The sequence below is a fragment of the Centropristis striata genome, chromosome 9 (assembly GCF_030273125.1).
Source record: "Centropristis striata isolate RG_2023a ecotype Rhode Island chromosome 9, C.striata_1.0, whole genome shotgun sequence".
NCBI classification, from domain to species: domain Eukaryota; kingdom Metazoa; phylum Chordata; class Actinopteri; order Perciformes; family Serranidae; genus Centropristis; species Centropristis striata.
The window spans coordinates 8,353,126-8,363,506 of record NC_081525.1 but is presented as its reverse complement, the minus strand read 5'-3'; the positions used below and the strand labels follow the sequence as shown (position 1 = coordinate 8,363,506).

Sequence of the window (10,381 nt, the reverse complement as noted above, 5' to 3'; positions counted from 1 at the left end):
GACTGTGCTTAAGGTGTAAATTAGTTACACAGCCTCGCTCATCACAGACACTGGAGCGGCAAATCCACCGGGTTGCTCCAGTTCCACCAGACATGATGGAGATCCATTTCATGAACATCACTCATTAATATGCTAATGGCGGTCATTAATGGTTGATAGCGAAATTAATGGAATTAGAGTACTTAGCGGGTCATGGCCAAGAAGAAAGGGACACTGTTTCCAATGAAGAGTCATTTGGCAGAAGAAGAAAAAAAACATCCTGTGAAATATCTGCTCCGGTGAAGAAAACAAAGTCACATAAGTGGTTAGTAATTATTATGTTTTGCTTGTTGTTATGTAAGGAAAGCACTCTTGATAATGCTCTGCTAATATAGATAATCTGAATCACTTATCCAATCAAGCATTTAAAGTACTTTTTAATCTAGAAGTTAAACTTTGAGGATCCCAGAGGCCCCACACAGTGTGAAGCTGGTGATTCAGCACCATGGACAGCACCCCCTCCACCAGCTTATTACCTCCAAGAACAACCAGAGAGCTGGGGTGGTTTAATAGGAATGATAAATGGTTTGGGAGGGAAACAACTCTGTCATTTTTCTAATTTAGGACACAGATGGATAAATACACTTAAGGAAATGGTTAAATTAACGACACCGTTTTAACAAGTTGTCTTTTTCGCGGCAACATACTGATCAGAATTGACAGTTTGGAATATAGAACGGATGCTGTGACACACCAAATCTGGCACAAATCTCTGCTGGGACGAGACATAAATCAACTTCAGAAGCACGGACAGCTACAGCACAGCACAGCATACTAAATGGACACTGAAATACATTGGGAACTGGGTTAATTAGCACCACACTGAGGCTGCCGTGCCTGTAGAATTCCAAGACCTGATTGCCTCCGCAGATTAATTTCTGCTGTTTCTGGGTAGATTTAGTCTTTTAGTTTTCTGGAACCTTTAGCAGGATAAGGAGTTAACACATGGCATATGGAAACCACCCACACTGTGCTGTATATGACCCAGTAGTTTATCAGTAGTCATAACATGCTTCTGTCACATAAAAACACTAATTAGAGTAACATTTGCATTTTGATATTTGATATTCCGTGTTCATACTAACAATTGAGACTTCTGTCTTAGCCATTAAGTGCTGCTTAGGGATATAGATAGATAGATAGATAGATAGATGGAATTAACATAAACAATGAAATAGAATAAAAATAAAGTCTATGCATAATATTCGGTGAAAAAAATCTGTGCAAATCTCCAGTAGTGCAAATTAATTGACTAAAATTATTATATATATGTTGTGTGATGGGCTGTCCATGATGTCAAGCAGTTTTAAACAGTTCAGACAGTTCTACTGTTATAATTCTGTCTAAAGACAAGAAAATCTGCTTTCAGGACCAGTTCAGATCCGACATGCTCCGCCACTGGTTCTGAGCAATGCAATCTGAAATGAAATCTGGTACCTTAGCATACAGTTTAACAGTGCTGATCCCTGTTACTATAATGTGTGCTGTCATAGTCATTATGAAAATGCCACCATCTATTCAGTCACTCTGTGCTGTAGTCCCTGCTGCAGCTCCACTTAATGACTCATGCTTCATGCATAGGCATGCTTCACAAGACAAAACCAAAGATGATTAGGCATTATGCTCAACACCTTCACTCTCCTCTTACTAATGTGACAGCTCAGACAGATAAGGACTCTGATGTTGACGTCCTCTCTTGAGGCGCGTTTTGGGAGCGGACCAGCCGGGCAGTTATGGGGATATTCAATTACTCCCATTGGCCCCCCTTTATAAATAACTGCGACATTAAAAGAACTATATTAGGGCATAAAGTTAATGACAAGGGTGTCATTTCGCTTAGTGCACACCGGTGCTTTTCAGAATGAGAGGGGGGATGTTAACAAAACGCTTGTTATCATTCTGTCCACGTCGTCCTCACTGCTCTGGCAGCTATTACAGAGGGTTACTTGTGTCTTAAACATGTGACTAAGTGAGAGAGGGGCACAGGGGAGAGCTCCGGCGCCCATGCCTGCTATCTGCTGCTGGGCGCCTATACCTACAGTCTCCACAGGATCCGGCTCCTGCGCTCCTCCACACAGCGCTGCGGAGTAGGCGGGTCAAGTAAGGGGAAAAAAACCGGCGCCGGGGTGGAATTCATAACGGGATATTTAACCATCTTCGTGGGGCGGCTGTCCGCGTCCCCGTAGCCGCATTCCGTCGCATCCGTCCGGCTGAAAACAAATGCGCAAACGCGTCTTTTTAATCTCCTAATCGACAGCCCCTTTGCGCTCCTTGAGTCCTCCTCCTTCTCTCTCTCCTCCTCTCTCCTCTTGACTACATCTCCTGCTGGATGATTTCATTTTGTAAAGTCATTATCCCCAGAAAGGTCAAAGCCTCTGCTTCTAGGAACTGAATTACAACGGGATAAGGCGACTTTTCACCCCCCAGCGAAAGTCAAAGTTTTCTGCTGGTGTAGAACCGAGCGACGGATTGGTCCGGAGCAGGCTTCCTTTCGCCGATCACTTTTCCCCTCTTCTCGGATCCCTGAGTGTGTACTAGTGTTTTTGGAGTGCTGTGTTTTTTTTTGCTCTCAGCGGAGTTGCTATTGAACCCTGACAAACAGTGAAATGAGTTTACATGATCGGCAGTTAAGAGCCACCGAGATTGCGCCAGAGAATGGGAAATACTGAGTTAAACTTTATCTGCTGTTCCAAACCGCGGTGAGTTCTTGCAAATTCTGTATTTTTATTTGTCGAATATGGATGTGTGAATATAGAGTAGAATTCCTTAACATCTAAGCAGCCTACCTGTGGATATGTTCTACTATTTTTTTCCTGGAAAATAACAACATAGCAGCAGTGTGTTTGACCTGGATAGCACTCCGAAATGTGCTGTGCTGTGACATGTGTGAAATGCTTTCTGAGGCTTGACCACAATTCAAGCACAAACTCCCACAAATACGCACACTCATCTGCACAAACACGACTCCAGACTCACGCCTGAACACACACACACACACACACACACATAGAGACACACACACAGACACACACACACACACACTTAAACTATGTTATGCAGCTTTCAGGGAAGCTTACACAATATTGCTTTTCATGCCTTGTCATTATATACATGAGCACAATCAGACTCATCTCCTCCCTTTCTCACTGCCTCCTCCTCCTCCCCCCCTCCTCCCCAACACTGCCACCTTTATCTGCCTTTCCAACAAACATCTCTAATCTATATTCCTTAGGGTGTATTGGCATTCTCGCCTGTAGAGGATCAGATCTCTAACACTGATGTGTGCACGGAGCAGGCTTTGCCAAACACCAGCGAGGCAGAAAACCCAGCTCGGGGGGGAAAAAAAGAAGTCCCACTGATTTCATAATTATACATTTGAGCCTTAAGCTTAAAAAGGCACATGAGTCAGGGCAGCAGATCATCAGCGGAGGCTCTGATAATGAGCCAAATGCCCTCGAAGAAAACAAATAACATATTAAATGCAATCATTTCCCCCTCAAGGGCGGGCAGGCATAGGTGTTATTTGTAGTATTTTATATTTAACTTTATATTACACCAGTGTCTTAGAGTGAATCACCCACTCCCGTGGAGGTTGTTCTGTAGCTGAGCTTTATGGTTGAAAAAGACAGTGAATCACTGCTGTAATTCTCATTGGCACTTCTGCCTAACACTGGCAAGTGGCAAAGCCTCAGACTTTTTATAGGGCCACAACAGGGCCACTGTTCAGCAGTGTCCTCATCTATCCTGGGAGACTGGTGAACCCGACCGTGTCTGGGCCTGAAAGGCACACTGTCTCCTTCTATGAAAAGAGAGATTTCTCTTCTTGTATCGCTCACCTGCCCCGCAAAGAACCACCATTTCTACGTTTTCACACTGTCATGACATCTAGCCAGGCTACATGTACGTGTCTGTGTTTGTGTGTTTTTGCATGCTGATGATAAGACCAGCTGCAGTTAATGGGCATGTACTTGAGAGGAGACAAATTGAGCTTGAAAAACACTTTTCAACGGCAACTGTGACTGAGCAGTGAGCCATCTAAAGGCTTCTAGACTAATGCCAACAGGAGGAATTACATGGCTGGGAGGGCTCCTTGTTCTTACAGTTCAGTGTTGGGTGCCTGATAGGACTGGTGAGGCATCATCTGTAGGTGTGATAGCTGGGGAGAGAATGGGAGAGGAGGGAGGAAGGGAAATGTGCCACCCCCCTCCCACAGCCACCGTAAACACACCACAAGGGAATGAAAAGACTCTGAGGAGTAAATGCAGTTACAGTTTGATGCAAAATGCTTCTCATTCCTTTGCTTTGGCTAAGGAGTGGGTGGGATGGTAGAAAGCTAACAAGTGTTTGTCTTAATGAATGAGGGCTTTGCTGTGTGAAATATAACTACAGCGTACTTGATTATAAAATATTTTACTGGGAAGTGGGAGTTGGAAGATGAAGGTAAAAATGAAGGCTGGAATAAGAAGATATGGGGTAGAAGGAATATAAAAATACATGGAGATAAAAAATAAGATTGACTATGCAGGTTTCGGTGGTATTTTGGGGTCAAGTTTTGCCAGGATCTTCTCAATATCCACAGCCCATTATTTTATGATAATGAGCAAACTGACTAGTTTGACTTCAATCTGAACTGATGGAGATGAGCGGTCGCAGGGAGTGAATGATAAAGCAGGAGAGATGAGAAGATGAGAATAATGCAAAAGGGGGAAAATCATGAAGAAAGTCTCATTGAGGGATTTCAGACTGATATGAGCGTTAAAATAGAATCTCGCAGATTAAATGCGACTGTGGCATTAAACCAAATGTCTCTCTGAGGCAACTGGTAATTGAATGTTCAAAGTGTGAACATGTTCTGTAAAGGCGCACTAATGGACAGAAACACTGCTCTTACAGTAAAGTAATGTATTCAGTTTATTATTCAGCTTTTTTACAAATCGAGTGCAGATTTTTCACACAAACTCTCAGGAAAACATCATCAGGCGTTCAACTATCATAACTATGGACTAAACCAAACACATGACAAAAATTTCTCTCCAAATTATTGTCACGTCACAGTTAAAGCTGCGCCTAAAAAGAACTACTTATGAGATTCTTTTTTTTTAATTATGTTTGTGTTTCCCTTTGTATTATACTCCACAAATATACAAGATGACACAAACACTAGCTGTTTGACTAATGGCCAGGCTTTTCTTTTTTTTGTTTTTTCTACATTAAGTAAGGTAAATTACGTTTATTACAAATATTATCCTTACAATGGAAGTTGATCTGTAAATTAATATAATGGGACATTATAGATTTTTTCAATTGCTTAATGCTCTGAAATGTTAAATGACAGTAAATGATAGAAAAAAATGTAATGTAAAAAAAAAATGCAAATTATAAACAGTAAAAAATATGTCAACAAACTTGCCAAACTCACGTCATATTAAAGTAAAAAAAAACAACTTTAGTTATTCTACATGGTACCTTATATATATATATATATATATATATATATATATATAGATATATAGATATATATATATATATTATTTATTTATTTTTTAAATACAGGTATTTCCTGTTTATTATCCTTATTTCAAAATAAAGTAACTTGGTTGTTTACTGGTATGAGACAATAAGTTGGCAACTTCCACTGCTACCAGACTCTTTACAGTTTTCTTCTTATTTTCTTAATATAATTTTTACAGTGTACACCTTCATGCCTACCTCTTTTATAGTAAAAAGGAAGTAAGAATAAAATCAAATTCATTTTAACATGCTCTATATGTGCACGTCAGTGTAGCAGTAAAGGCCACAAGCAAAATAGCAAATAAAAAAAGCCAGAAAGAAGAGCGCAAAAGCAAACCAGTCCTTTTAATTTAAGAGCTACCTTTGTCCCTGTTTGTACAAGGCCACCAGCAGAAGAGATGTATTTGTGTTTTACAGTGATTTATAGAAGCCTCACTCTCAGTATGTTCTTGGCCACTCTGTGATATGCAGCCGTATAAAAAACGTGCAGTGCAGAAGTTTACAGTCTGGCTAGCGATTATTAAAGTGACTGTTCCCCTGTTTCTTTTCAACTTGGAGTTTTTTTCATACACAATAGCTTAAAATGATTTGCTTCATCGCCCTTGCAGATTAAAAATTGCACACTTAATTTAACACATGTACACACATATAGAACACCAGCTGAGTAATTGATTGAATTCGCCTAAAAATTAATTTCCTTTTGCTGCCACCAAGGAGAACTAACACACACACACACACACACACACACACACACACACACACACACACACACACACAATGTATTGAGTTGGACAGCTGCACACACTCACTTCCGGTCTCCAAATCAATTCTAAACAAACCTTGATTTTTAAGAAGCTTAAACAGACGAGAGGATACATTTTTTCCAAATCATTTTCTTCATCTTTTCTTAATGATATGAATTTTTGATGGCACTGTGTGAGGTAACTGAGCTCATTGCTATCCGTCTTCCATATTTAATTACCAGTGTTGTAAGAAAAAAGGAGTTTGCTGCATTTGTTGTCAGTATTTCAGCCAAATGTCCATGTTGTGGTTGTGAGAGGAAGGATTTGTTGGCCTGATCTGTGTCCATGCTGGCCTAGAAGATGTCTACCGCAGAGTTACTCAGCCTTAATAAGCTACGGTTTTGCTTTATAAATAGTGGTAGAAAGATTAAAGACATGGTGTCTGATGTGACTTATGCTCCTTAAATAGAACTCCAACAAACAGTACCTCAGTGTAAAGCCCCAAGGTGCGTCTGTGGCACCAACACTGGCCGGTTTCTGTGCTGCCTGGCCTCCTTGCTGATCAGCTGCTTTCATCTCATATGGAGAAAACACAAATATTGGACAGTTTAAAATTCAGTCTAACAGCATCAGCATAACTCAGAGCTTAGAGCACATAACCTAGAATCCTTCTTTTATCTTAACATATTCATATCAGCATGACACTCAGTGACTCATTTTACAAGAGTTGCTTTTTAACCCCCTCACATATGTTTTCTTTGAAAGATCACCATAAATACAACATTAATAGTAGAAAGAAAATGTAAAAATAGGGGTTATCGTCGACATGCTAACTTCCGAAAGTCTTTGAACGGATCATAGGTTACAAAAGTTTCTGGTAGAATAACTTTATTCTGCACGTCTTATTTGAAATGTTTCCAAAAAGAAACCATTTGGAATAACTAGATCCTGCTAAAGACATTAAATTCTGATCTTCAGAGACACTGTGAAGCCAAGATTGATTCTGCTGAGACGAACGGTCACGTGACAAATATTCACTGAAAATCTGTTTACACAGAGCAGAGAGGAGAGGACAGGAGAGGCTGGAAACATGACAGTACTTCAATATGTACAATGTGTGGAGCAGTTATTGTGAAATAACTTCAATCAAGTATTGAATGCATATAGATGGACATACTTTTGTAATATTCAATTTTTTGAGACAATGAATTTTAGGTCTTCATTAAATGTAAGCCATGATCATTATAATTAGAATAATTAAAATGTTTCATTCTGTGTGTAATGGATCTATATAATGTGTTATTTTCACTTTTTGAATTGAATTACTGACATAAATGAACTTTTCTATGATATTCTAATTGATTGAGATGCACATGTATGAATTCTATTTCATTTCAATTAAAAAGAGATAATTCAATTCAACATACATTTTTTTTATGAGTTTTACGATTTATGTCATAACTGTGTTATTCTGCACAAAAGATATGTTTGTCTTCACACTTCTAGCCATGATTTTGCTGATCCCATAGAGCTGCAGAATATATTTTATATATTGCAGTGAAATACAACAAGGCCACAGAGAGTAAAATGTAAAAAGAGCAACAACAAAAAAAACAGCTTGTTGGGGTTCAGAGGGTTAACATATTTCAAAAGCCATCTACAAAAACATCTGTTTGGGGTCCCAGAGACTCCAGCTGTTAAAGCAGGTTAGATACAATGCATTTTATATGCTCTTTAACCGTGATTGATGTTGGCAGTATTTTTCACGCAGCAGGCCTGCCCCCCCCCACCCCCCAACCCCCATCCCCCAAAGTCCCCAAAGACCCCAATTAGTCTCTTTGGATTTCAGTTATGTGCGATTTTTAACAATTTGTTCAGAGTTAGAAATCCCTGAAGCCAAAGGCAGAAGACACATCAGTATGTACGATAACATACTGTACATTTTGTCAGTTTGGGAGACAAAGGGAATATATAACTGCTGAAGAATATCCCATATAACACATAAAATATTAACAGTAATAACTTCATGGTACTGTCTGTCTCAGATTGTTTTCTGATCAGACGCTCTTCTAGCTCATTCTGTGCTCTCTTAAAGTGTGACGAAATCACTGTTGAAACATTATTATTTGTTTATGATGTGATAAAGCTGTGGTCGCTTTTGTGCCTTGACCTAAACAAACTCGGCTTGAAGACAGTGTCACCTTATGTCGTCCTTTGTTCCAGTCAGAAGTCCCATGACATCACTGCTCGAGGGTTTTAGTCACTTGAACATGGACACGTGTCATTTTGTGCTGCTTACTGAATAGACTGATGCTGTGGTTCCTCTGGGAGATCTCGCTATCAGTTTGTGGCAAAGAGAATGGTTACCGCTTCTTTTAATTGTCATAAATTGGGTTTTTAATAAGGTCCGTAAAAAAAATGAGAAAATGTAGTTAATGTTGAATGTTGTTAAAATAGAGCAGTGGGGTCTATGGGATCCCAAACAATGAGGCAGGTTTAACCCTCTGAACCTGCCGGGTTTGAAAAAAATACACTGCAAGTGAGCAAATACAATGGCATACACAAAAATACACTGTTTATCGTAGAAAGACACATACAGACATTAATGTTGATATTTTGACTTCCCCACAGTCCTTGAAAGGACCATTAGAAAGAGTAACAAAGCTTAAATTTGTGATATTTCTGTCAGAATGTCTTTATTCTACATGTGTCATTTAAAATAAAGTGATTTTACTAACCAGATCCTGTTAAAAAATATTAAATTCTTCTCCTTGGCGGCACTGTGCAGCCATAATTGATTCTGCTGAGACGAACGGTCACGTGACAAATATTCACTGAAATTCTATTTACACAGAGCAGAGAGGAGAGGACAGGAGAGGCTGGAAGTAGAAGTTGTAAAAATGCAAATCGTTAAATATGTATAGCATGTGATGACCAATCTTTTTAAATGAACAAAATTAATAAGCATGACACTTGTGGGCACTTGGGATAGTGTTAAATATACAAATTCCATTTTATTCCAATTTATAAAACATAATGTATCAGAGAAATTCAACTTGTAATTATATTTTTTTTAGACTTATGTCATTTTCACTGTGTTATTTTGCACAAAAGACATTTTTGAGTTGTTCCCCCTTCTAGCCATGATTGTACTGATTCCATAGAGCTGTAGGACTAACTAGTATACAGTGGGGTGAAATACAAGGCCACAGTGAGTAAAATGTATAAAAGAGCCAAAAATGCTATTAAACAGCTTGTTGAGCTTCAGGGCTTTAAAGAATAAATTGTGTTTCCTCTTATTGAAACCATATCAAAATATACAGGATCCCCATATATATAATTATTCATCATTATAGCAGCAGTCCATGTAAATATCAAATGTAAATAGATCATTTGTTGCGTGGCTTCACTAAAACTCATTAACATACAAAGAGGATTATAAGAGATAAAGAATGTTGCAGCTAAAATGCAAATCATCATAGTTTAAGTCAGACTTTACTAAAAAAAATGCAGGAGTTATATAAAAACAAAAGTTAATGTGCATGAAATTATGGTTCATAATGTCCACGTTCTAAATCTTAATTTAGACTTGAAGCCTGTAGTTAAGAAATATGTCTTGTTTGGTTGAAATTAGTTTCACAACATCTCCAGGAGGCTCAACAGTAAATCCAGCAGTCCACAGAACAACACCTACACAACACACCTGTAAACACACTTTGATTTGACCTACCCCACAGCAGCACAGCACTGTTGTACAGATAGATACAAAGCAACAGTACATGTGTGTGTTCCTGATTGTAAGCGCTTACAAAGTGACATTTTTCGTCTTTGATGTCTTCTTCCGAGGACACTGCGGGAGCTCATCCTTTGTATTTGTTTGTAAGACAGCCGGATGAGTGCAACTGGCAGTCATATATTATAATTTCACAAAGGCAGTGTTTTACCCCTGGCGCTGGTACGAGAGGTATTGTTGACAGTTGCAGGAGGGAAGATAACTGGGTTAATTAGGGCCAAAAACCTCATTAGTCAGCACGGAGGGGAAGATGTAAAGTTTATCAGTTCCTGTTTCACTACTTTGAGGATGGTTT

The 10,381-nt window shown here is 39.1% G+C and overlaps 1 protein-coding gene across 1 annotated transcript in view; it reads left to right on the top strand.

Moving 5' to 3' along the window:
- Positions 1–2,153: 2,153 nt before the first annotated feature.
- Positions 2,154–10,381, top strand: part of LOC131978005 (BMP/retinoic acid-inducible neural-specific protein 3-like) — a 64,236-nt gene continuing 56,008 nt past the window's right edge. The window contains exon 1 of the mRNA XM_059341495.1: positions 2,154–2,738. The gene's annotated coding sequence lies outside the window, so the exon portion shown is untranslated. The remainder of the gene's footprint in view (positions 2,739–10,381) is intronic.